This window comes from Lithobates pipiens, unplaced genomic scaffold (assembly GCF_037356315.1).
Source record: "Lithobates pipiens isolate NorthernLeopardFrog02 unplaced genomic scaffold, aLitPip1_a1.2 Scaffold_27, whole genome shotgun sequence".
Taxonomy (NCBI): Eukaryota; Metazoa; Chordata; class Amphibia; order Anura; family Ranidae; genus Lithobates; species Lithobates pipiens.
Genome location: NW_027507788.1, coordinates 224,931,328 through 224,959,164, shown reverse-complemented (window position 1 = coordinate 224,959,164; position 27,837 = coordinate 224,931,328). Strand labels below are relative to the sequence as shown.

The 27,837-nt window shown below is 47.3% G+C and overlaps 1 protein-coding gene across 5 annotated transcripts in view; it reads left to right on the top strand.

The window, feature by feature from the left end:
- Nucleotides 1-27,837, top strand: part of ACOT7 (acyl-CoA thioesterase 7) — a 343,430-nt gene that overhangs the window by 240,017 nt on the left and 75,576 nt on the right. The window lies entirely within an intron of this gene.

The following is a 27,837-nucleotide window of genomic DNA, read 5'->3' as shown; positions in this document are numbered from 1 at the left end:
GAAAGAAAATGCTGTCACCGTTATGGCGGGTTAATAACTGCAGCAATCCCCCGAAAAATTGATGGATGCTGTACAATTGAACACATAGAACAGGAATATAAATTGGTTTTATTTTAGCTCTACATAAATATGTATATAGAGATCCAAAGCCGATACATTTTTATAAATGTCATCTGTCGATTTTAAGGAATACATTCATGTGAAATACATATAAATGTATAGACAAGGGGAATAAAATATTATATGTGTTTGATAATATAAATGTGCGTGTATACAATTTATTTTTATTTTTTTATATATTAACTGTGTGTATGTATGTGTGTGCATTTGTGTATGTGTATATAATATTTATATATATATATATATGTGTGTGTGTGTGTGTGTGTGTGTGTGTGTGTGTGTATATATATATATATATATATATATATATATATATATAAAATATATATCATTATAATAAAGCCATGAAATTGTTTTTTTATTTTACCACACTGTGATGAGATTATTCTGTCTTTTTCATATTTCGTATGAAATAATAAAAAAAAATGAAAAAAAAAACGCCGCTCCCCTCTAAACGATGATTGCATTTCATTAAGGGAAAACACGAGGATGAGAAATGTTACGCCGTAATGCCTTTTGATGGGCCTTCAACAGATTTTTGTTGATGATATTGTTAAAGTGCTTCCCACTGAGCTATGAACATTTCGTGTTATTAATGTGATTGCGTTTTTAAAGAAGCCTATAATTTCCACTTTAAGCAGGGACTCATTTAGCAATCACAGCTAAAGAGATAAAATGATTTTGCTGGTGTAATTAAAAGGTTACAGGGAGGAAAAAAAGATGAAGCATATGTGTTATTACTGGGAGACGTCCTAAGTGATGGCACTAATACTTCCTTCCAGCATGCCATTTCCCTAACACCGCTGTGCGTCCAGACCGCAGACACACACACCCGGGGAAATACGCCGGGAAAGAAAATGCTGTCACCGTTATGGCGGGTTAATAACTGCAGCAATCCCCCGAAAAATTGATGGATGCTGTACAATTGAACACATAGAACAGGAATATAAATTGGTTTTATTTTAGCTCTACATAAATATGTATATAGAGATCCAAAGCCGATACATTTTTATAAATGTCATCTGTCGATTTTAAGGAATACATTCATGTGAAATACATATAAATGTATAGACAAGGGGAATAAAATATTATATGTGTTTGATAATATAAATGTGCGTGTATACAATTTATTTTTATTTTTTTATATATTAACTGTGTGTATGTATGTGTGTGCATTTGTGTATGTGTATATAATATTTATATATATATATATATGTGTGTGTGTGTGTGTGTGTGTGTGTGTGTGTGTGTGTATATATATATATATATATATATATATATATATATATATATAATATAATATTACATACAGGATTTATATAGCACCAACAGTTTATGCAGCGCTTTACAACATGGCAGACAGTACAGTTATAATTTGAATCAGAGGGCCCTGCTCCTTAGATCATACAATCCAATATAACAGAGGTCTCAAACTTTCTACACAAAGGTCCAGTTTACTGTCCTTCAGACTTTAGGGGGGGGGGCAGATTGTGGCCATCGGGCATACAGAATGTCCCAGCATCAGTTGGAGTAAACCCTGCCCCATTTTTAATGTCATTGGGGACCATTGTTGCCATTGGTAGGAATTGTGCCCCATCATAGGTGTCAGTGGGAGGAATTTTGCCCCCATAGTTTGTTTTTTTGGGAGGAATTGTGCCCCATCACTGGAGTCATTGGAGGGAATTGTGCCCCTTCATTGGAGTCATTGGGAGGTACTGGGCCTCATTATTGGAGTCACTGGGAGGAATTGTGCCCAAATATTGGTGTCATTGAGCCCTGTTGTTGGTGTCATTGGGACGAACTGTGCTACATCGTTGGTAGGAATTTTGCTCCACCACTGGAGTCATTATGAGGAATTGTACCCTATCACTGGAGTCATTGGGTCCCATTGTTGATGTCATTGGGACAAACTGTGCCCCATCATTGCTATCATTGTTAGGAATAGTGCTCCATCAGTGGTGTCATTGGGAGGAATTTTGCCCTCATCGTTGGTGTCTTTAGGAGGTATTTTGCCACATCTCTGAAGTCATTGGGAGGAATTTTGCCCCCATCGTTGGTGTCTTTGGGGAGGTATTTTGCCACATCACTGGAGTCATTGGGAGGAGTTGTGCCCCATCATTAGTGTCATTGGTAGGAATTTTGCCCCCATGGTTGGTGTCTTTAGGAAGAATTGTGCCCCATCACTGGAGTCATTGGGAGGAATTATGCCCCGTCATTGGGAGGAACTGTGCCTCATTATTGGTCTCATTGGGAGGAATTGTGCCCCATAATTGGAGTCATTGGGAGAAACTGTTCCTAATTATTGGAGGAATTGTGCCCCATAATTGGTGTCATTGAGCCCCGTTGTTGGTGTCATTGGGAAGAACTGTGCCCCATTAATGGTAGGAATAGTGTATTGCTATTGGTAGGAATTTTTCCCCTATCACTGTAGTCATTGTTGATGTCATTGGGACGAACTGTGCCCTATCATTGGTGTCTTTGGTAGCAATAGTGCTCCATCATTGGTGTCATTGGGAGGAATTTTGTCCCCATCATTGATGTCTTTGGGAGGAACTGTGCCCCATGGTTTCTTCAATAGCGTGTACATTGTTAATTTCTGATAGCCAATCTTTAATGGTTGGGGTGTGTGTAGTTTTGATTATTTTTTTTTTATGTATTCGCAGCTCACAGGGAATAGGATGAAGCTTAAAAAAAAAAAAAAAAAAAAAACATATTTCTCTTTTCAACTGTATACATCCATAACTACGGCGCTGCAGCCCCCCCCCCCCCCCCCCCATAGGCATGCATGGTTCAATGGTGGTAATTCCCACTGAATGCAACATGCTGTTGAATTTTTGTAATGCTATGTGTACAGCCCTGAGTGGCTGTGTGTCAGCGTTCAAGAGGCAGTCAAGGCGGGGTAAAATCGTGGATCGAACGCCTGGTTTTACCAACACCCCCCCCGGCCGCTTGTGTAATCCCTTGTACACACGGTCGGACATTCCGATGGACAATATCCGATCGGACCGTGTTGTCGGATAATCCGACAGTGTGTGGGCTCCATCGGACTGTTTCCGTCGGAGTATCTGACGGACCAGGTTTTCCAGCTGGTCTATAAAATTTTCCCGACAACATGATCCAATCAGACTTTGTCCGATCATGTGTAGAGAATTCCGATCGGACAAAGTGCCACGCATTCTCAGATCAAATTCCTAGACCAAAGCTATTGGCTACTAGCCTGAACGTAGTCCCGTCATAACGTTAAGTACGATCGGATTTTCTGACAACTTTCTCCAACTGTGTGTATGCAACAGTTTCGGACAAAATCCGACGCTTTTGGTTGTCGGAATGTCCGACCGTGTGTACAAGCGCTAAGACATTATTTGTTTTGGACACATATAATAAATCCCTCCCTTTTTTCCAACCATCCACCCACTTTTTTTTGGAAAGGACAGTAAAAATCCTTACAATGGACTGTATTTTTTTTATTTTTTTTCTACTCATTTTAATAATTGGATTGGCTTCTGAAATATCTTTGCCTTCGATCTCGGCAACACGTTCATTGTTTTGTGTTTTTCGGCTTCAGCTCTTCCTCGGTATGCTGCTTTGTGGAGAAGCCGTGACATTTGGCGATTCTCTGTTCTTTGCGAAGGTGCTCATTAGAACAAGTACAGCTCATATAATGAGGAGAAGGTTTCCCAGTAATGACAAGGAAAATTCAAGGTCTTGTCTGACCGGCACTAATTAATTTGCTTTTAATAATTGACATCTGCGCCATCAAATCGTTTTGTCCATGGAGCACAGAGCAAAGCTGAGCCTGGCAAACCCAACATCGTGTATTTTTATTACTCTTTGAATATATTCATAGTTAAAAATGTCAGGTTTCTGGGTCAGCCATAAACGTCTCTGAGAATTATGGGTGGTGAGCCCATCCAATCACACATCTTCCATCTTTCCACCATCTTTCCCACAAACTTTGCCAGTGCAGGAAGTTTACTCATCAGATGTAATTATAGTATGGACTTTTGCTGTTTGGTTATAGCTCAAATACTGGACAAAATCTACACTCGCAGCGGCTTATTGCTCATTAACCACTTTAGTACCACGCTATAGCCGAAAGACGGCTACAGCACGGCTCTCTAGTTCTAAAAGGGCGTCCATGGATGGACACCCCTCCCCCCCCCCCCCCCCCGAGCACCCCCTGGGACATACATCGGTGTGCTTTGTGACTGCTGTGTCCTTCAAACACCGCTGTTCACAGATCATGGTAAAGGGCCAATCACAGTGATTAGCTGTGTCCAATCAAGGCTTATCACATGTAAACAGACTTGCTTGTTATGGACAGTCATTTTCTCACATGCTGTGTCTGGGAGGAAAGGATAGCCGATACCAGGCAAAAACATTTATATATTACATCGCTCGCATTCATAAACTATAAAATAGATAATCATGATAAAATTCATTAAGAAGTGAATGTCCATATGAAAGTGAACGATGTGCTGGTTTGCTGATACCCGGCAAGGCTGTCAGTGCTTTGTTTACACTTATAATCGGGGCTCTATCATTGGTCATCAGTGCCGCCTATCAGTGCCCATCAGTGCTGCCTATCAGTGCCCATCAGTGCCGCCTCGTCAGTGCCCACCAGTGCAGCCTCGTCAGTGCCCACCAGTGCAGCCTCGTCAGTGCCCACCAGTGCAGCCTCGTCAGTGCCCACCAGTGCAGCCTCGTCAGTGCCCACCCGTGCAGCCTCGTCAGTGCCCACCAGTGCAGCCTCGTCAGTGCCCACCAGTGCAGCCTCGTCAGTGCCCATCCGTGCAGCCTCGTCAGTGCCCATCCGTGCAGCCTCGTCAGTGCCCACCAGTGCAGCCTCGTCAGTGCCCATCCGTGCAGCCTCGTCCATGCCCATCCGTGCAGCCTCGTCCGTGCACATCAATGAAGAAAATTTTCTTATTTGCAAAATGTTATAACAGAAACGAAGAAAAATGTTTTGTTTTTGTTTGTTTTTTTTTCTTTCAGATTTTCCAACCTTTTTTTAATTTGTTTAGCAAGAAATAAAAAAAACACCAGTGGTGATTAAATACCACCAAAAGAAAGCTCTATCTGTCTCCAAAAAATTAAATTTGGGTACAGCGTTGCATGACTACACAATTGCCATTCAAAGTGTGACAGTGTACATTCGTAAGCTGTAGAGCCGCTCCAAGGCACCCCAATATTTCTGCAGAGCCTCCATAGTAGAAGCACATGCATTCCAATTAATGGATAGAGGGTGGGTTAGCCCAGAGGCAGCCTCGTCAGTGCCCACCAGTGCAGCCTCGTCAGTGCCCACCAGTGCAGCCTCGTCAGTGCCCACCAGTGCAGCCTCGTCAGTGCCCACCAGTGCAGCCTCGTCAGTGCCCACCAGTGCAGCCTCGTCAGTGCCCACCAGTGCAGCCTCGTCAGTGCCCACCAGTGCAGCCTCGTCAGTGCCCACCCGTGCAGCCTCGTCAGTGCCCACCAGGGCAGCCTCGTCAGTGCCCACCAGTGCAGCCTCGTCAGTGCCCATCCGTGCAGCCTCGTCAGTGCCCACCAGTGCAGCCTCGTCAGTGCCCATCCGTGCAGCCTTGTCCGTGCCCATCCGTGCAGCCTTGTCCGTGCCCATCCGTGCAGCCTCGTCCGTGCCCATCCGTGCAGCCTCGTCCGTGCCCATCCGTCCAGCCTCGTCCGTGCCCATCCGTGCAGCCTCGTCCGTGCCCATCAGTGCAGCCTCGTCCGTGCCCATCCGTGCAGCCTCGTCCGTGCCCATCCGTGCAGCCTCGTCCGTGCCCATCAATGAAGAAAAATTTCTTATTTGCAAAATGTTATAACAGAAACGAAGAAAAATGTTTTGTTTTTGTTTGTTTTTTTCTTTCAGATTTTCCAGCCTTTTTTTTATTTGTTTAGCAAGAAATAAAAAAAACACCAGTGGTGATTAAATACCACCAAAAGAAAGCTCTATCTGTCTCCAAAAAATTAAATTTGGGTACAGCGTTGCATGACCACGCAATTGTCATTCAAAGTGTGACAGTGTACATTCGTAAGCTATAGAGCCGCTCCAAGGCACCCCAATATTTCTGCAGAGCCTCCATAGTAGAAGCACATGCATTCCAATGGATGGATAGAGGGCGGGTTAGCCCAGAGGTAGCCCTCCCCTCCCTAAAGGCACGTTGGGCACCCGGCACAGAGCACAATGGCAGCAAAGGTGTTAGACAGGATAAGTCAGTTGATAGCAGATTGGCTGGTGAGTTGAGCTGGGAGTTTCCTTTGGTTTTGTGTTGCATGCGTTGCCCTTCCATGTGCTCTTTGCTGTGAAGGCCAGTTATAGATGGGAGCAGTGGTCATTTGTTACTGATGTAATATTGGGGAGGGGACCCGTGTCTTTAAGGAGGGTTGGGCTACCTTCAGGCTCACCTGGCCCTTATCTACCCATTTGAATGCATGTGCTTCTACTATGGAGGCTCTCGTGAATTTACAAGCGTTAAGGCAGATAATATTGGGATGCCTTGGAGCGGCTCTGCAACTTATGCATGTATTTTTAAATCTGTGCAAACTAAACCCCTGTTTTTAATGCAATCTGGTAGACAGGGACAATTCAGTTGGTAGCCAATTGGCTGGTGAGTTGAGCTGGAAATTTTCTTTGTTTGTTTTTGTTTTTCATGCATTGCCCTTCCCCCTGTCCATGTGCTCCTTACTGTGAAGGCCAGTTGTTTGTTAGGGGTTGCTGGCTCGCTGCCCTCCCATTTGATGGTGCCTCCATAGTTCCAGGTCCAATGCCACTTGGCAAAGCCAGCTGTATGACATCAATATTTATTTTATCTGTCTGCAAGGGGTGCATTCTGACCACCAACGTGCAGGGAGTTTTCTTGCCAATGACCACCAATGTAAGGGATCATTTACACTTGCTTCACGTTTAATACACATTAAAGTGCCTACCGCTTCAGCATGCTTTTTTATTTTATGTGGATACTTCTGTGAAGCTTTTTTGATACGTTAAAGCTTGGCAAATGCCCTGTGTGTGTTTATTTTCTGTTTGTTTTTAAGGGATCCGTTCGAACCCCCCGGCTCGGTAGTCATGCCACTCAGCAGATCTTCAGCTCATTAGTACCCCTGTTCAGCAGTTTCCTAGCTTATTGGTACTCCTGCTCAGCAGATCCCCTGCTCCAAAGTAACCCTAGGTCTGCTGATGCCCCACTCAGTAGTACCCCCAGCTTTGCTGAACCACTGCTCAGTAATAACCCCCAGCTCTGCTGATCCCCCACTCAGAAGTAGCCCCCAGCTCTGTGTATCCTCTGGTTTGCTGATCTTCCCCGCTCACCTCCTGCTATATTTCTCCCACACTGCTCACCACATGTGACATCTTCTAGTTGCTCCTGCTCTGCTAATCCTCTGCCGCTCAGTCCTCTCTCCAGTCCTCGCTCACCTTCTGCTATAGTGTTCCCATGTTGCACGCCACGTGAGCCATTCTGTTCGTTTCTCCACTCCAGTCTGGGCCCCACTCACTTTACTGCTGTTCCACACTGCACACCAGATGTAATGTCTCCACCGGACACTCCCACAATATGTACGCATGAGCCCGGAAGTGAATGCTGATGACTTCTTTCCAGTTTGCTTGTTGGTTTCCCAGTGCATCCTGGGATATCTCATACCTGCAATACCTCCAAAACAAGGCGACGCTAACGCTGAATAAAAGCCTCTCAAAAGCTGCAGGTACTGTTAGCGAGTGTTGTCATATTATTATTATTATTATTCACGATTTATATAGCGCCAACAGTTTATGCAGTACTTTACAATGTATAGGGGGATAACACAATTACAGTACAATACAAAAGGTACAGGATGGTGCGGCTCGTAGAGCTTACATTCTAAAGGGAGGAGGTGGTGGTACAAAAGGTAATCGCTGCAGAGAATGATTTGATGGGGGTGGCTCAGGACAGGTGGGTGTGGGATAGGCTTCCCTGAATAAATGAGTTTTCAGGGATCTCCTAAAGGTGGACAGGGTGGGGGCTGATCGGACAGACTGGGGCAAGGAGTTCCAGAGGATGGGAGAGGCTTTGGAGAGTCTTGAAGGCGAGCATGAGAGGAGGTAACAAGGGAGCTAGAGAGCAGGAGGTCCTGGGAGGAGTGGAGGGGACGATATCTGCAGGTGAGGTTGGTGATGTAGATGGGGGCGATGTTGTGGGTGGCTTTGTATGTTATGGTTAGCATTTTGAATTTTACACGGTGGGGTAGGGGAAGCCAGTGAAAGGATTAGCAGAGAGGGGCAGCAGTCAAGGTACGATGACCAGCATTCATAATAGACTGAAGGGGGAGGAGCCTGTGTAAGGGTTGGCCATTAAGGAGAGAGTTGCAGTAGTCAAGGCGGGAAATAATCGCGGAGTGAACGAGTTGCTTTGTGATGTCATTAGTCAGGAAGGTGGAATTCTGGAGATGTTGCAGAGGTGAAGGTGGCAGGATTTAGCCAGTGATTGGATATGGGGGCTGAAGGAGAGGTCAGAGTCAAGGATTACACCCAGGACCCTGGCATGTGTGGAGGGACCAATGGTTGTGTTGTTGATATTAATGGTGAAGTCACGGGGGGAGGGGGGATCGTGAAGGAGGAAATATAACAAGCTCAGTTTTAGAAAGATTGAGTTTGAGGAAGTGGTGTGACATCCATACTGATATGTCATTCAGTGAGTTGAAGATCTGTGAGGAGATCGGGGAGGTGAGTTGAGGAGTGGAGAGATAGATCTGAGTGTCGTCGGCATAGAGGTGGTATTGGAAACCATGGGAGCTTATCAACTGGCCCAGGGAAGAGGTATAGAGTGAGAATAAGAGGGGCCCAAGGACAGAACCTTGGGGTACCCCAACAGAAAGAGGAAGGGGAGCGGAGGAGATGGAGTTGTAAGTGACACTAAAAGTGCGCTGAGATAGGTAGGAGGAAAACCAGGATAAAGCAGAATCGCAGAGGCTAAGGGAGTGTAATTTGCTGAGGAGGAGCAGGAGAAGTCATAGGCTTCTATGGAGGCTTTGGAAAAACTTTGAAGCACCAAGAAAGCGACATGGAGGATAATATTTGAAGGAAAACAAAGCAAACACAACGAGTGACCAGGACTGTAAAGGTTATCATTCTATTTAGTGACAGGAGCTTTGATTGGTATCAGTGGCGGCCTGTCCATAGAGGGCGCACAGTCGCCACCTCCCCTATACATGCGTCTGGCCCCCTGATCAACATATCCGTCGCGCGGGTGTTTTTTTGAAGTACCTGATTAGAGCCAGAGGCGCTCCGAGCCCACCCAGTTGTGTGACAATAAGCGAAATGAATTTTCACTATTATCACACTTTAAAGTTCCTCCCCGCCAATCAGGAGGCAGGTCTGTGAGACCTGTTCCCCCCCCCCCCCCCCCCCGATTGGCCAAAGCCCCAGGCGATCCCATTGGATGCTTAGTGCTTTGGTGGAAGAGGAGGCACACAGTGGAGGAAGCTGGAGGAGTGGACTCCGGAGCCGCTGCCCGCACTCGAGGAGAGGAGACCGCAGCCCTGCTACACGAGGGGGGGGGGGGTTAAGTGCCGGGGACCACCCATGGGGGGGTTTATGTTCTGTTTCATTGCCATGCCGGGGGGTGTTTGGGGGGGAGGCAAACGAAAGGAGAACCCACCAGCCGCCACTGATTGGCATTCAGAGTGCTTTAAAAAAGCATCCAATGCAACATTTTGAAGCAAGTGTAAATGAGCCCTAAGGCCACTGACCACCAATGAATTGGTTTTGGCGAATTCTTTTCAAGCAATCCTCTGGAGTAAAACCGGTTGAGAGAGACTGGTTTAGAATGACTGCTTGGCCAGTAAGTGGCCGGGCATTGACACCCACGTTTTTGAACCTGTCAACATCAGCATTGTTGGCGCTGTAAATGGATTTAAGCATCTTCTATTTATCTCTTGTTTTCAAAAGCTAATGGCTCTCAACTTTTGAGCAATCATGCTTGCCGAAAGAATCGATCATTTTTTTTTTTTATGTTCAAATTGTCCATCCAAGTAATTAAAATGGATCCAACTCTGTGTTTCCCGTACAGGAAAGGATAGCCTGCAGATAGAGTTCTCTAAAAGCATATCATGTACAAGCGCCTTACGGATGTATTGGCTTGCACAATGGCTGTTCTGCGCAGCAGTAAAGAGAAGGGAAACAATTGGATTTTCCGGCTGCTCGTAGCGTAGAAAGCTGACCTGATAGTTTCTCAAATAACGAGAACCAACAGCTATTTTTAACTAACAGTGGCTGTTGGAGGTCAAGGTCATCATTAGCGTTTACATTGGATTTCTTGTCTTGCGCAGAGGGCCACGAGCGCGGTGGTTCCCATAAGAACGCTGTGTAGCTGTTTAAATGATTAGAGTGCTAAGGAAGATAGATGCCTAGCATACTTGGCTGGCTTTATCACAGATCATTCTTCCTCTTCTAGAATGAGTGTCTGAAAATGGAATAGAACAAAATAACTGTGGAGTATTTAAAGGGGGAAAGTCGGGGTCACGTACCATGGGCTTTATTTAAAGAGGAACTGAACTTTCAAGGCTGTGCCTAAAACCTCAGGCGGAGCTCAATTGAAGGGTCACTAGTATTGACTATGGAAGCCTTTCTCAACCTTTTATGCACCAGGGGAACTCCTAAAATAATTGTCAGGTCTCTGGGAGCTCTTACTCGGGCTCAGATCTAGGGGGGTGCTGGGGTGGGCTGTGCCCCCTACATTCCGGTTGTGCTCACCTACAGGTTCATCATTAGAAATTATGGGGCCTCACCGATAAGGGGGCACTACCAGTCCTCCTACACAGGGCCCAGGCAGCAGGGTGCATTGAATGTGGGCAGGGAGGGTGATTGGTACAGCGGAGGGAGGGCAATTACGGGAACCGATCCCCTATATGGCTCTTTCTGCAGCAGCTGAAAGCTGGCTTCTTCCCCTCTCCCTCCAATTAGCTTTCAGCTGCTGATGGGATCAACTCCAGTAATTGCTCCCCCCCCCCCCCCCGGCACACCTATCACCCTCCCTGTGCATCATACATTTCCCTAGCTGCCCAGGCTCCCCTGTGTGCCCCCCCCCACCTCACCCCCGCAGTGCTGCCAGATTCCCTCCTCTCCTTCCCACTGGCAGCTGCAAGCCCACGATAGGATCCTTCAAGATGGAGAGTGGGGAAAGGGCCTGGTAAATATGTCCTATTTACCAGCCCCTTCCTTTCCTGAATGAACACAATGAATAATAGATACCGATAACTCGCTGTGTCTATTCATAACTGAAGCATTGGCTGTATGGGGCCCCGTGTTTTCTAACAGCAGCCCTATGGGGCCCCGTACTGTCTGCCTGACAGCTGCCCCTTGGGTAGGGATAAGGCAATAGTTAGGTTAAAACCTAGGTTCTGACTAAACTTTGGGTTGTTCGGGTATTCTGTCTGCTCCTGAAAATGCGTAAATGGTCCCCTCCCTGTGCCTGGCCTCTGCTGCTGAACCGATGGGGCCCTTTTATTTAATAATTGCTAGGAGCTGTGGCCTCTGGAATTGTTGTGCATCCACCCAAAGGTATTTAAAGAGTTTCCTCTTTGTCCCTTGGCTGCCTGCTGAACTGGGGGGGGGGGGCCTGGTACAGGAGGGCCAGTTCTACCTACCTCATCCAATCTGCCCACCCAGATCTCTGAGAGTGCATTCATTGATCCATGAACCAGTCTGATGGGGAAAATTGCTGTAGGGGCGGGGGGCTCTGATGTGAAGTAAGTGGGTATCTGACGGGGGGCAATGTATGTAAGGGGAAAACTGATGGGGGCAGTTGATATAAGGGGGAACTCTAATGGGGGTGTTTGATGTTAAGGGAATATTCTGATGGAGGTCAATGGCTGTAAAGAGCACTCTGATGCAGACAGTTGATGTAATAGGGCACTAATAAGGACAATTGATTTAAGGGGGCTCACTGATAGGGACCCCTTGTATAAGGGGGGACCTTGATGTAAAGAGAAAGTCTGAGGCCTCCTGATATAAAGGGGCATAGGTTCTGTTTAATCATCCCAAAAATAATGACAGCCCAATACATATTCCCTGTTCGCTCCCGCACCACCTCTGCACTACATGTCAGCTGTTATTTCCGAGTCATGACTCACGGAAAAGAAGCCTGCCATCTGAGCGTGAAGCACTGGTTCCCTGCATTTGTCACACTGTGCGAGAGCCTGGCAGTGACTCGCACACAATGTTGACGTTATGCCCCATGAGTCTTTTAACCGCCCCCCTAGAACAGATGGGCTAGATACGGCCCTGCTCTTACTACAACCAACTCATGGGAGTCGATGGAAGAAATGCCCTCACATTGATGGTCGATGGAGTGCAAGTGGTGGTCAGAATGCCACACTCACAGAGAGCTAAAACGATGGTTGGTGTCATGCTGCTGGCTTTGCCAGGTAGGGTTGGCTCTTGAATTATGCAGGCACCATCCAATTGGAGGTCAGTCGGCCCCAGCTCAAGGAAACCCCTAGCAACTCCTAGAGGAACCCCAGGTTTCCAAAGAGGCCTGCTTGCGACTGGCTTATGGCCTCCTTACAGCTGGTATTTTCCCCATTACTTCCTATGCCTTTTTATGCACAATGTCTCTGTGGAGGTTGCCATCTTGGTAGAGGCAGGACTTTGCTTCCTCATGTCACAGCCTCTCCAGTAAGGAAAACAATGAGTAGCACAGTAGGAAGAACCCCAAATCTCACTCCTGATCTCTGGACCCTAGTAGTCAGAGGTAGTAGAGCCTTAGGTTTCACACTGTACATATACTGCTAGGAGGCTGTAGCCACAGTAGTGCAAAAGTACACATACCTGTTTTTTTTTTTTTTTTTTTTTTCAAGGCACCAACTAGGTTAAAAAAAAAGCGGCAACCACCCCAACCTGTAAGTTGCTATTGCAGTAAGGTGCATATGGAGGGGCAATGTACATCACAATAGATTTCCCAGCACACTTGCCAGCCAGCCTGCAAAACAACCACACCTAACAGTTTACATTAAAACGGAGGGTTTTGTTTGCACAAATGTGCAAATATATGCGTAAGCCGCAGTGCCCACGCCAAGGGACCTCTGTATATACTGTGGTCCTAACTCTAAATTCCCAGAGCCTCCATAGTAGGAGCAGATATAGGAATGGATAGATTAAGGGCGGGTATGTCTGGAGGGAGCCCACCCCTCCCTTAAAGGCACAGGCTTCCAGTGCAACCCTGCACGCAAATTTAACCAACTGTACAAAAAAGTGGCAACCAGCCCAACCTACCAACTAGGTACATTTAAAGAGGAACTGCAGTCTGCTCACATTATTTGTAATAAACATCTTTGCCATTTGGAAGATTCCCTCCAACCACTTTGCATATTATTTTTTATATATACTGTGATTCTGCACTTGCCAAATATGCTGCAGAAATCTCTCCCTCCACTGAGTCTGGCTGCAGCCATTTTAACTGTGGGCAGCTGAAGATGATGCCTGTTCACTTCCTGGATTTACACAGAGGCACGCCTCCAGCTCTGCAGCTCTCATTGGCCCTCATATGACTCATCACGAGAGTGAGAGGGAGAGCTGTGCATGATGTCCTACACCTAGGCTAATGAATGGACAAGAAACAGGAAGTGGGCTGTATAAGTTCTTTACTGGCAGAAAGTTAAAGCCGGGTTCCACTGCCTAAATAGTTTTTTTTGTTTTTTTGTTACAATGACATAGATTAAGTTATTCATAATTATTACGCACTTGTTCCAGTTTGTAAGTCTTTAAGATGTACATTTTCTCATTAAAAATAAAGTTATATCTCATCTTTTTTGGGTTCTCATCTCGCCTGTGGGCATGTGAAGCCCACAGGCATCCTCTTCCAGGATACAGTGTCGGTGATGCACTAGCATGCACTGCGCGCTGTATCTTCGATCTCGCGCATGCGCAGTAACTTCAATTCGGAGCGCCGTCAACAGCTCAGGTTGCCATCGCAACAGGTGGCATCGCCGGAAGTCCCGCCCCGATGAGATGGCAACCTAGCTGCGCGATAACTCGCGCCAGGCCGCTGCAGAGACTCCTGGGAACAATCACCAAAGCTCCCAGGAGACACTGCGGATAGAGGAAATGATGAAATACCCCGCACTATCCCCGCCCATATCCGCAATCTCCACATCCAGGAAATGGACAGAATGATGAGAACAAAAAAGGTACAGGAGAAAAGAAAAAAAAAAAGGTTCCGTTTTGACATTAGAACATATATTTACTCATCTTGAGCTACTGTTTTAAAATCCGGTGGAGCTCCGCTTTAAAACAACAAGAAGGGCAGAAGATTTAATAGATGGAAAGATGAAAAAAAATGGGTCCGCTTTAACATTTTGATTAGTTTCCACTTCAAAAAGAGGAACTCTACTAAAGGCCAATTTGTGGAGGAGAATCAAGCTGACTATAGATTGCAGATGTCTTGCAGGGAACGTCCCGTCTCGCTTCGCTGCTCTGCTGAGATTGTCTCTCTGACGAAACTGACTTGTTCATTGTATATATTTTTATTGAAGATATTGATTACATGCAGTGTTTTGAAGACTTGCTACAATGAGTGACATCGTTTGCAATAAACTGCAAAAGTCAAGAGATGGAGTCCATCCCCCGAGGGGAAAGCAATAACGTTCATTAATGACCATCCATGTTCCATGCTCAATAGACAACGGCTGGTTGTAAAGAAGTCCTTCGTAACTGGATGTCTTCTAATATGTTTCAAGAAACTATACATTGTTTTAACATATGGCAATATAAAAGGAAAGGAAGAAAGAAACCGAGGCAGAAGGAAGACTGACTCATTCACATGATGCCTATGGAGCCCGATCTTCCCTTCATTGCCTCTGCTCCACTCCACCAAAGATGAATGGATTGGCACCTGGAGGTCACATGTTGGGTGTCTAGTTAAGTTACAATTGTACATGACACAATGTCGCTGTAATGTCAACCTCTGACTTTTTACAATCATTGCAAAGTGATGCTTAAAGCTCAATGTTACTCTATCATGAGAGTACCAGAAAGGTTGCCATTGCTGCTTTTAAAAATGCCAGTTCCTTGGCTGTCATGCTAATTCTTTGGCTTCAATACTCTCTAGGTCACTGACCACCTGCAAGTATGGAGATAGGCCATTGGGACACTAATTTAAAGCATGCTTGCTCTGTGTTTGTGATTTAACCACTTTCAGACCGGACCAATTTGCTGGTCAAAGACCAGACCACTTTTTGCGATTCGGCACTGCGTCGCTTTAACTGACAATTGCGCGGTCGTGCGACGTGGCTCCCAAACAAAATTGACGTCCTTTTTTCCCCACAAATAGAGCTTTCTTTTGGTGGTATTTGATCACCCCTGCGGTTTTTATTTTTTGCGCTATAAACAAAAATAGAGCGACAATTTTGAAAAAAACGCATTATTTTTTACTTTTTGTTATAATAAATATCCCCCAAAAATATATAAAAATATAAAGGCCGATACGTATTCTTCTACATATTTTTGGTAAAAAATTGGTTGGTTTGCGCAAAAGTTATAGCGTTTACAAAATAGGGATAGTTTTATAGCATTTTTATTATTAATTTTTTATTATTTTTTTTTTTTACTAGTAATGGCGGCGATCTGCGATTTTTATTGTGACTGCGACATTGTCGGGGACCCATCGGACATTTTTGACACATTTTTGGGACCATTGTCATTTATACAGTAATCACTGCTATATAAATGCAGTGATTCCTGTGTAAATGACACTGGCAGTGAAGGGGTTAACCAGTGGGTGGCAGTGTAGGGGTTAAGTGTTCCTAGGGGTGTGTTACTAACTGTGGGGGGGTTGGGCTTTCATTTAGTGTACACTGATCTCTGCTCCAATCACATGGAGCAGGGATCAGCGTCACTAGTTGCTAGGCAGAATGGAAAAATTTTGTTTATACAGCATTTCCTCCATTCGGCCGCTCTGTGAGACGATCGCGGGGATGCCCGCGGCGATCGAGTCCGCGGGTCCCGCGACCGGACTCACGGGGGTGCCGACCAGTGCGGGAGCGCGCCGCCGGCGGCGCGCTCCCGATGGCAGGGCGGCAACGAATATTGGACGTACATGTACGCCAATATGCCTGCCCGTGCCATGCTGTCGACGTACATCGTCGTGCGCTGGTCGGGAAGTGGTTAAACAATCTTTATTTATAGGAGATAGGGTATTACAGCTTGATATACAGTAAAAGAATGAAAAAAAATAAATGAAAATGAACAGAGAAGATAAACATTTGCTGTAGGTAATGCTGATACATAATACTCCAGTCGTTCCTTTTTCGTTTTTCACTTGTAGTGGGAACAAGAACATGAATAGTCAACAGTCGTAAATTAACTTGGTACTGATTAGGTTACTAAGAGAGTATTTACCAGGTGACGGGTCAGCACGGTAGGTCAACTGATTGTTGGGCTGAGTAATCCCAGTCCGCAGTCTAGTTCGTGCAGTATAGGACTGGTCTGTCCTCTTGTAAGAGGTTCTCACGCGTGATACGCTTGGTCAGCTTTAACGTTCAAGGTAACTCACGTGGGGCCGACGGCTTCCTAGACGACCGCGTGCTGGGGGAAGGGGGGCAGTCCTGCATAATAGCGGCACCAAAGTGCCATTTCCCTGTTCAAGTCAGGTTGTCCCATGGCGTCAGGTCGCCAAATTTTTGTTGGGCCACCCAAGTCCTCCATTCCTCACCCGTCACCTGGCACTCAACATATCAACCATCTGCCCGTAGGCAGCCATAACTATTCAAGTCATAAAGTATTAGAAAGTAGTTAAGTGAGAAAAAGAAGGGAAAAGAAAAGTGGTTTAGAGCATACCTGAAGCCTCTCTTCCGACTCCGCCTCCTCTCCGAGCCCCGTCAACCTCTCCATACATGTAGGATGATCAAGGGGGTGAGTGAAGAGAGAGAATAGCATCCTGTCTCCTCGCCCCTGATTAATGAAATGTTAAATTGAGTGTTGGACTCTCCTCAGCTCCTGGTCCCCATCTGTAAGCCCTGGGGGCGTCCCCTTAGGGATGGCTCCGCCAGTTCCAGGAGGGCCACATCCAAACTGGATGAAATGTGTCCAGGGTTCGCTATATACACTAGCCAGGGCTGCCAAATCGCAGTGAAGCGGTCATGGGCCCTTCTGCAAGTGGCAATCCACCCCTCTGCCTCCCGGATGTCACCCACCCTGCGGCGCCACTCCTCCTTACTTGGGATTTGCGGACGCTTCCAAAAAATAGGGAGCAGCCGCTTGTGTTTGTGATTTAAAAGAAATTACACAGCCAGGCAACTAGGATTTCCTCAGGAGGCCAGTAGAGGTTCCACCGGCACTTGACACATTTTAATTTGAAGAGAACCAGTCAGGATTGGACTTATGTCAATGTCGGGTCTGCTTTTCTGTACTGTGTATATGGAGCCCTCAGAACAAATATCCAGATAGCAGCCAGTTCCTGGGATCACCAACTATTGACGCTCTTCTGTACCACAGTATTGGCTCATTACTGTGATGGGCAGCTTCTCCAAACCAATAGTGAGGCACGGCCTGTTAGACAAGGACATGAGGTTTATCCAAAGGGTCAATATTTGCAGTGTTGACCCTTCTTTTTTCAAGACCTCTGCAGTTTGCCCTGGCATGCTGTCAATCAACGTTTGGGCTACATCATGACTGATGGCTGCCCATTCTTAACCACTTGCTTACTGGGCACTTAAACCCCCCTCCTGCCCAGACCAATTTTCAGCTTTCAGCGCTGGTGCACTTTGAATGACAATTACGCGGTCATACAACACTGTGCCCAAATGAAATTTTTATCATTTTTTTCCCACAAATAGAGCTTTCTTTTGGTGGTATTTAATTACAGCTCGGAGTTTTATTTTTTGCCAAACAAAAAAAGATGCAAAAAAAAAAAAAAATCATGTTTAATGGTTTGTTATAAAATTTTGCAAACAGGTCATTTTTCTCCTTCATTGAAGTGCGCTGATGAGGCGGCACTGATAGGCTGCACTGGTGGGCACTGATAGGCTGCACTGGTGGGCACTAATAGGCATAGTTAAGGTGGCACTAATAGGCACAGATAAGGTGGCACCGATAGGCACAGATAAGGCGGTACTGATGGGCACAGATAAGGCGACACTGATGGGCAAAGATGGGCACAGATAAGATGGCATGGATGGGTGGCACTAAGGGGCACTGATAGGTACCACTGATAGATGGGACTGATGGGCACTGATAGGTGGCACTGATGGGCGGCACTGATGGGCACTGGTAGAGGACACTGATGGGCACGGATATGTGGCACTGGGGTGCAGCACCGTTGTTGAGGCAGATTGTGGGCACTGATGGGTGGCACTGTGGGCACTGATGGGTGGCACTGTGGGCACTGCTGGGTGGCACTATGGGCACTGACGGGGGCACTTATTTATTCATGAGGTGGCACTGGCAGGGGGCAGGTGGGCACTGGTAAGCTGGCCGTGATCGGGACTGATGTCCCGTTCATGGCCACCGGTGATCGGCTCTTTTTTTATTTTCTCTCTTCGCGCTGTCAGCGCGAGGAGGAAAAATAGCCGATTACCGGCTCCGTTGTATCACATGATCAGCTGTCATTGGCTGACAGCTGATCACGTGGTAAGGGGTCGGGATCGACCCCTTGCTCGGATCCGTGATCAGGCGAGTCTCATAGACTCGCCGATCACAGAGCGCGCCGCATGCGTCCCTCGGGGGGCGCGCAGGCCGCTCGTGCAGGGGACGACGTCGATAGACGTCGTCCCGGCAAAGGAGGTCCGCGCTGTAGGCGTCATTTGGCTATATAGCGCGGATCTCTAGTGGTTAAACAATAAATGCTTGGAGTTTGTCAGAATTTTTTGGGGTTTTATTTGTTCATCTGCCTCTTGAGGATTAACCTCAAGTTCTCAATGGGAATAAGATCTGGGGAGTTTCCAGGCCATGGACCCAACATTTCGATGTTTTGTCCCCCAAGCCACTTAGTTTTCACTTTTGCCTAATGGCAAGGTGGAAAAGGCATTGTTCCTCACCAAACTGTTCTTGGATGGTTGGGAGAAGTTGCTCTCGGAGGATGTTTTTGTACCGTTTTTTATTCATGGCGGTGTTCTTGAGCAGAATTGTAAAGCCCCGTACACACGAGAGGATTTATGTCCGACAGACTTCCGAAGGAGTCCTGCCGGAGTTCTGCCGGAGTTCCGACAGAGTTCTGACAGACTTTTCGACTGAGCAGACTTGGCCACACACAATCACACCAAACTCCGACGGATTCGAACGTGATGACGTACGACTGGACTCGAATAAGGAAGTTCATAGCCAGTAGCCAATAGCTGCCCTAGCGTCGGTTTTAGTCCGTCGGAATAGCACACACACGAGCGAATTTTTCGAAGGGACCGGGTCCGGCGGAGTTCCGTCGGAAAAATTTGAAGCATGTTCCATATTCTAAAGTCCTTCGGACTTTGGCGAGTCAAAAGTCCGTTGCAGCCCACACACGATCGAATAGTCTGACGGAATCATTCCGTCGGACTTTGGATGTTGAAAAGTCCGCTCGTGTGTACGCGGCATAAGTGAGCTCATTCCCTTGGCTGAGAAGCAACCCCAACACAGGAATGGTCTCAGGATGCTTTACTGTTGACGTGGTGCAGAACTGATTGTAGAGCTCACCTTTTTCTTTTCCGGACAATGTTTTTTTCCGGATAACCCAATTGGAAAGGGGATTCATCAGAGAAAACGACTTTACTTTCCCCCAGTCCTCAGCAGTCCAATCCCTGTACCTTTTGCACAATATCAGTCTGTCCCTGATGTTTTTCCTGGAGGCGGGTGGCTTCTTTGCTGCCCTTCTTGACACCAGGCCATCCCCTAATATTCTTCTCCTCATTGAGTGTGCCGATGTTCTCACACCTGCCTGCTGCCATTCCTGAGCAAGCTCTGCACTGGTGGTGCCCCCCCCCCCCCGATCCCGCAGCCGAATCAACTGTAGGAGACTGTCCTGGCGCTTGTTGGACTTTTTTCTTGGGCAACCCGAAGCCTTCTGTCCAAATACAGTGGAAATGTTTTGTTTTGTTTTTTTGGGGATTAAGTTAATTTTCATTGCAAAGAGGGACTTTGCAATTCATCTGATTGCTCTTCATAACATTCTGGAGTAGATGCAAATGGCCATCATAAAAACTGAAGCAGCAGACTGTGTGAAAATTGATATTTGTGTCATTCTCTAAGCTTTTGGCCACGGCTGTACACCATACTCCTGGTTCACAATAGCACTGACCTAAAAGTGGTTGGGTGTACTGACATTACAGGGCGCTGTGGTTCAGGGATCTGACAGTCCAGCCTTATACCGGGATCCCATGTTACACCAGCCACCTGGCACGTGTTCCGAAGAGGAGTCCGCTCTTTATTGTCAGGAGGGTGACTTCTTCCGCTGGCCGCCACCACTCCTGTCCCAGTTTACACCATATACCTTGTATCCAGGACCCTGGCCATCAGCACCCGTGGAATGTATTATGAGTTGATACCCATCCAGACACCTGTGGCCTAACTGTGTATGGCCCCATATTACACACTTCCGCTCAAGTGTCTGACATTCTCTTGAATAACGTCATTCCAGCTAGAAGCCAAAGTCCAATATCTTTACTGTATAAAGAGTGTAACTTACAAAGACTGGTTAAGGTGAATAAGGCGCTTCAGGTTTCAATCCAATAAACCCAGACCTTCTGGCACAGTGTAAAGTCGATGTTCCATTTAGGTCAGCACTGGTGTCTCAAGGCCTGTAATTTAGAAAGCCCATGGGTGGGGGGAACCAACACGGTTTTACTAAGTCCTCTGCTACATCTTTCCTGTCCAAGGTACACCACAATGCTTTTCCCTCCTAGGGTTTACCCACCTTATATTGGGGGCCTGCCAGAAATGCAATAGGTCACTTCATGCAATGGAGGTGCCCTTATCTACGGAATAAGTTAAAGTTGTTGCAAACCTTTACCTGTACCCAGTGAAGGGACTGGCCTCGGGTGATACACAGAGATGAGACAAATCCTTCTACGTAAGTTGTACCCGTTCATCTATACCTATTTTTTCCCCCACATCGTAGTGCAGAATGTACACAGGACCTCTCAGCTCCGAAAAACAGGGGGCGGAGAGCTGAAGTTAAATCAGTTAGAGCTCTGAGAGCTGATTGGAGGGAACACACACACACCGCTCACAGAAACATAGCTGAAGCTCTCAGAGGCTGTGTGCTGGAGCTCCCTTGCCTGTCACCTTTTTAACTCTTGGTGTCAGAAAAACCTGTCAGAAGTGACTCGTGCAGATAGCAGAGGAAGGAAGCAGCAGACAGAAATGACACTTAGAGCTCTGTATTGAGATAAGTGCAAACTATAGAGGGATATGCTTTGTTCATATTTCATGTCTGAGGTTTCCAACCACTTTAAAGTGGTTGTATAGTCACTTTTTTTTATAATAAGGCTTACCTGTAGGTAAAATGAATATCTCCTAAACTTGTACGGTTTAGGAAATATTCACTTTGCATGCAACCGCTGATGTCAGTGGCGCATGCAGTGTGAATGCCCAGCTGAAGGGAGAGGACTCCCGCGTACATGCGCGGGAGTGACGGCATCGCGGCTCCAGCCACTCACAGCACTGTAGCTGCAGAAGACGCGCCAAGGGCAAAATGTCAGCTCCCTCGGCGGGGACCTTATTCTAAGGTAAGTATTTCATAATGCGTGTAGTATGCGGCACATTCTAGCTCATCATGCCTTTTTCCTTTACAGGGTTTTTTTTTTTTTGTTACTTTTTTTTTCTCCTGAGTGTATACGACCGCTTTAAGCTCTTTCTACGTGTCATAATTGGGATCTGCTAGACCCAAATACCAGTAACCAGATAGTGACTGATTTGCCAGTTCTGCCCACGTTCCTGTGCCACACTATTGGTTTGTCGCTGGGAGTAGCACCTCAAACCAGTAGCGGGGCATGGGGTGGGGCAAAGAAGACAACCCTGAAGCTGTTTTTTAATAAAAAAAAAAAATATATATATATATATATATATATATATATATATACAGTGGTGTGAAAAAGTGTTTGCCCCCTTCCTCATTTCCTGTTCCTTTGCATGTTTGTCACACTTAAGTGTTTCGGAACATCAAACCAATTTAAACAATAGTCAAGGACAACACAAGTAAACACAAAATGCAATTTGTAAATGAAGGTGTTTATTATTAAAGGTGAAAAAAAATCCAAACCATCATGGCCCTGTGTGAAAAAGTGATTGCCCCCCTTGTTAAAACATACTATAACTGTGGTTGTCCACACCTGAGTTCAATTTCTCTAGCCACACCCAGGCCTGATTATTGCCACACCTGTTCACAATCAAGGCATCACTTAAATAGGAGCTGCTTGACACAGTAAGGTCCACCAGAAGATCCTTAAAAGCTACACATCATGCCGAGACCCAAAGAAATTCAGGAACAATTGAGAAAGAAAGTAATTGAGATCTATCAGTCTGGAAAGGGTTATAAAGCCATTTCCAAAGCTTTGGGAATCCAGCGAACCACAGTGAGAGCCATTATCCACAAATGGCGAAGACATGGAACAGTGGTGAACCTTCCCAGGAGTGGCCGGCCGCCCAAAATTACCCCAAGAGCGCAGCGACGACTCATCCAAGAGGTCACAAAAGACCCCACAACAACGTCCAAGGAACTGCAGGCCTCACTTGCCTCAGTTAAGGTCAGCATTCATGCCTCCACCATCAGGAAAAGACTGGGCAAAAATGGCCTGCATGGCAGAGTTCCAAGGAGAAAACCACTGCTGAGCAAAAAGAACATCAAAGCTCGTCTCAATTTCTCCACAACACATCTTGATGATCCCCAAGACTTTTGGGACAACATTCTGTGGACCGATGAGACAAAAGTGGAACTCTTTGGAAGGTGTGTGTCCAAGTATATCTGGCGTAGAAGGAACACTGCATTTCATAAAAAGAACATTATACCAACAGTAAAATATGGTGGTGGTAGTGTGATGGTCTGGGGCTGTTTTGCTGCTTCAGGACCTGGAAGACTTGCCGTGATAAAAGGAACTATGAATTCTGCTGTCTACCAAGAGATCCTGAAGGAGAATGTCCGACCATCTGTTCGTGTACTCAAGCTGAAACCAACTTGGGTTCTGCAGCAGGACAATGATCCTAAACACACCAGCAAGTCCACCACCGAATGGCTGAAGAAAAACAAAATGAAGACTTTGGAGTGGCCTAGCCAAAGTCCTGACCTGAATCCTATTGAGATGTTGTGGTATGACCTTAAAAAGGCCCTTCATGCTCGAAAACCCTCTAATGTAACTGAATTAGGACAATTCTGCAAAGATGAGTGGGCCAAAATTCCTCCAGGACGCTGTAAAAGCCTCATTGCACGTTATCGCAAACGCTTGGTTGCAGTTGTTGCTGCTAAGGGTGGCCCAACCAGTTATTAGGTTTAGGGGGCAATCACTTTTTCACACAGGGCCATGATGGTTTGGATTTTTTTTCACCTTTAATAATAAACACCTTCATTTACAAATTGCATTTTGTGTTTACTTGTGTTGTCCTTGACTATTGTTTAAATTGGTTTGATATTCCGAAACACTTAAGTGTGACAAACATGCAAAGGAACAGGAAATGAGGAAGGGGGCAAACACTTTTTCACACCACTGTATATATATATATATATAATATGGATATCTGCTTGGATTTAAAGAGGAACTGCGGCCAACCTCCCCATTTTATTTATTTTTTTGCCCTGCTTACATGATTGTGGCATCTGCACATTTCCGAGACTCGCCCATCCAGTAGATCCAGCGTTGACCCGCTGAGATAATAAGCTCGGACACAGCTCCATCCCGAGGCCTCCAATTGCTCTCCGACATCGTTGAGAGGCCTGCTGGCCCGTCCCCTCCTCCTGTTCTTCAATGAAAGGCTATGCCTCCTGGGGTATGTGATGTACATATCCCGGGAGGCAAAGCGGGCAATGTGCGCGTCATTTGCCTAAGGCCAGTGACGTGCATGAGGAGGCGGGGCGGACTTTCAATAAAAAAATTTAAATAAAATAAAAAACTTAAACTAAAGGGGAAATAAGGAAGCGAGGAGGGGTGGAGATCTTTCTCGGGAGGGTGAAGGTCCGCTTTAAGTGGACATTTTCAAAGACTGCAGTTCATGCCACAGATCACATGTACGCAGTCACGGTTCAGAGATTTGCCACCCCCCGTGGGTAGATTGTCGGGTGAATCAGTTGGTGTAATAGACAGTAATATAGGAGTTCAAACTGTGTATACAACTATACTTCAATAACATTTATTTAGTCTCCTAATATTGCCCAAGGGACTATCCTTAAATCTGATACTGTGCCTTGTATCTGGGATGCCTGCCAAATATATGATCTCTAGGCAAAGCATTCATCGATCTCATTTCTCTTCCATTCACACTTCCGCAATTATTAACGTTCAGCGTTGTGATGAGGCAAGCACCTGAACTTCATTTAGGAGTAATTAATTCATTAGGAGTAATTATTAAAGACATTAACGCTCAACTCCAGCAAAGTACTCAAAGGGGAACGGTCCTACCTGCTATAAGATTTGTATTTCCCTTCAGCCAGGCTCAGTGCCCAGCCAGTTCTCTGACCTCACTCTTCTCCTCTAAAGAGAAGCAGTACATTTTGGTCACTGGCCCGCCCACACTCACCTGATAGGACAACGAAGAAGCAGAAGAACATTAACAAGGTCATTCTTTGGTGCTCTGCTCCAATGTTCATTGTTACAATGACCGCACAGTGCAAAGCCGGGAGATGTCTTCTAGAGCAGTGTTTCTCAACTCCAGTCCTCAAGGCGTCCCAACAGGTCATGTTTTTAGGATTTTTCTCAGATAAAACAGTTGTGGTAATTACTAAGGCAGTCAAACTGATCAAATCACCTGTGCAAAATAATGGAGAGCCTGAAAACATGACCTGTTGGGGCGCCTTGAGGACTGGAGTTGAGAAACCGTGCTCTAGAGGATTCTAGAATCATAGTGGGAGGAAGGATGGGGCATGCGGCCTGAGTATTTATTTATGGAACTCTAGCCAATCCCTGAAGGGGGGGGGGTGCCCAGTAGGTGGTGAGAGAGTCCATAAGTAGCCTAAGGCCTGGGCAGCAGGGTGCAGTGTGCCTGGTACAGGATCCTAGAGGAAGTCTTCAGGAAGATTACGGGGTCCCAGCTAGGCATAGCTTGGGGGCCTATTTGCAATGCCACATCAAGGGATCAAGTTATGTCTGGAGAAGCTCACTGGAGAAAGCCAGGAAGATGTTGATGGGAAATAGTCCAGTTGTCTTATGGTGGTGTCTACATCTTCCTCACTAGGAAAAGTCTGGTGGATATCGGCAGGAGGCAACCGATGATATTGTGGCTAAGTGACTACAAGATCGCACTGCTGGGGAGTTAGCGACTGTGTGTAGCTGTTAAAGGAGTTGCTTTTTCACCTTAAAGCGGGAGTCCGCCGGGACTCCGCGTTTTTTTTTTTTTTTTTAAAAGCCAGCAGCTACAAATACTGCAGCTGCTGACTTTTAAAATAGTGACACTTACCTGTCCAGCGCGCCCGCGATGTCGGCACCCGAAGCCGATCTGTAGATCGCTTCTCGGGTGCTGCCGCCGCCATCTTGGGTATGGGAATCAGGAAATGGAGTCTTTCGGCTTCATTTCCCGGTTCCCTACTGCGCATGCGCGAGCCGCGCTGCGCAATAAGGACGGTCCCCGCTGCCTCTGGGATCTGTGTGTTTTCCCAGCAGGCAGCGGGGCACTTGCGGAAAGGGGCGGGCACTTGGGGAAAGGGGCGTAATCTACGCCCCTTTCCGCAGAGAGCTATCCCGGAAGTGGGTGCAGTTACCTGGATTATCCAGGTAACTGCACCCCCCTCCCCCCTGAAAGGTGCCAATTGTGGCGCCGGAGGGGGGGGGGGGGGGGATATTCCGATGAGCGGAAGGTCTATTTTAGGGTGGACCTCCGCTTTAATGCATCCTCTGCATTAAGGTGAAAAAACTTCTGTCACTGACCGGCCCCCCAGTCCTGTATTTCCCCCCCTGCCAGAGACACGCTCTTCCCCTCTCCCCGTTGCCTCGGCTCTTGATTGGATAGATTGATGGCAGCGCAGCCATTGACTCCCTCCCACTGCTGTCAATCAAATCCAATGACGTGGTCGCCGGGGGGCAGGGCTGAGTCCTACATTCAGCGTCTATGGACTCGGGAGCACGCCCGCAAGGTAACCACCTGGGAGAGCACATCTCCTAGGGGGTTATACGCCCGCAAGGTAACCCCCTGGGAGAGCACTTCTCCTAGGGGGTTATTCGCCCGCAAGGTAACCCCCTGGGAGAGCACTTCTCCTAGGGGGTTATACGCCCGCAAGGTAACCCCCTGGGAGAGCACTTCTCCTAGGGGGTTATACGCCCGCAAGGTAACCACCTGGGAGAGCACATCTCCTAGGGGGTTATACGCCCGCAAGGTAACCCCCTGGGAGAGCACTTCTCCTAGGGGGTTATTCGCCCGCAAGGTAACCCCCTGGGAGAGCACTTCTCCTAGGGGGTTATACGCCCGCAAGGTAACCCCCTGGGAGAGCACTTCTCCTAGGGGGTTATACGCCCGCAAGGTAACCACCTGGGAGAGCACATCTCCTAGGGGGTTATACGCCCGCAAGGTAACCCCCTGGGAGAGCACTTCTCCTAGGGGGTTATTCGCCCGCAAGGTAACCCCCTGGGAGAGCACTTCTCCTAGGGGGTTATACGCCCGCAAGGTAACCCCCTGGGAGAGCACTTCTCCTAGGGGGTTATTCGCCCGCAAGGTAACCCCCTGGGAGAGCACTTCTCCTAGGGGGTTATTCGCCCGCAAGGTGACCCCCTGGGAGAGCACTTCTCCTAGGGGGTTATACGCCCGCAAGGTAACCCCCTGGGAGAGCACTTCTCCTAGGGGGTTATACGCCCGCAAGGTAACCCCCTGGGAGAGCACTTCTCCTAGGGGGTTATACACCCGCAAGGTAACCCCCTGGGAGAGCACTTCTCCTAGGGGGTTATTCGCCCGCAAGGTAACCCCCTGGGAGAGCACTTCTCCTAGGGGGTTATACGCCCGCAAGGTAACCACCTGGGAGAGCACATCTCCTAGGGGGTTATACGCCCGCAAGGTAACCCCCTGGGAGAGCACTTCTCCTAGGGGGTTATTCGCCCGCAAGGTAACCCCCTGGGAGAGCACTTCTCCTAGGGGGTTATACGCCCGCAAGGTAACCCCCTGGGAGAGCACTTCTCCTAGGGGGTTATACGCCCGCAAGGTAACCCCCTGGGAGAGCACTTCTCCTAGGGGGTTATACGCCCGCAAGGTAACCCCCTGGGAGAGCACTTCTCCTAGGGGGTTATACGCCCGCAAGGTAACCCCCTGGGAGAGCACTTCTCCTAGGGGGTTATTCGCCCGCAAGTTAACCCCCTGGGAGAGCACTTCTCCTAGGGGGTATACGCCCACAAGGTAACCACCTGGGAGAGCACATCTCCTAGGGGGTTATACGCCCGCAAGGTAACCCCCTGGGAGAGCACTTCTCCTAGGGGGTTATTCACCCGCAAGGTAACCCCCTGGGAGAGCACTTCTCCTAGGGGGTTATACGCCCGCAAGGTAACCCCCTGGGAGAGCACTTCTCCTAGGGGGTTATACGCCCGCAAGGTAACCACCTGGGAGAGCACATCTCCTAGGGGGTTATACGCCCGCAAGGTAACCCCCTGGGAGAG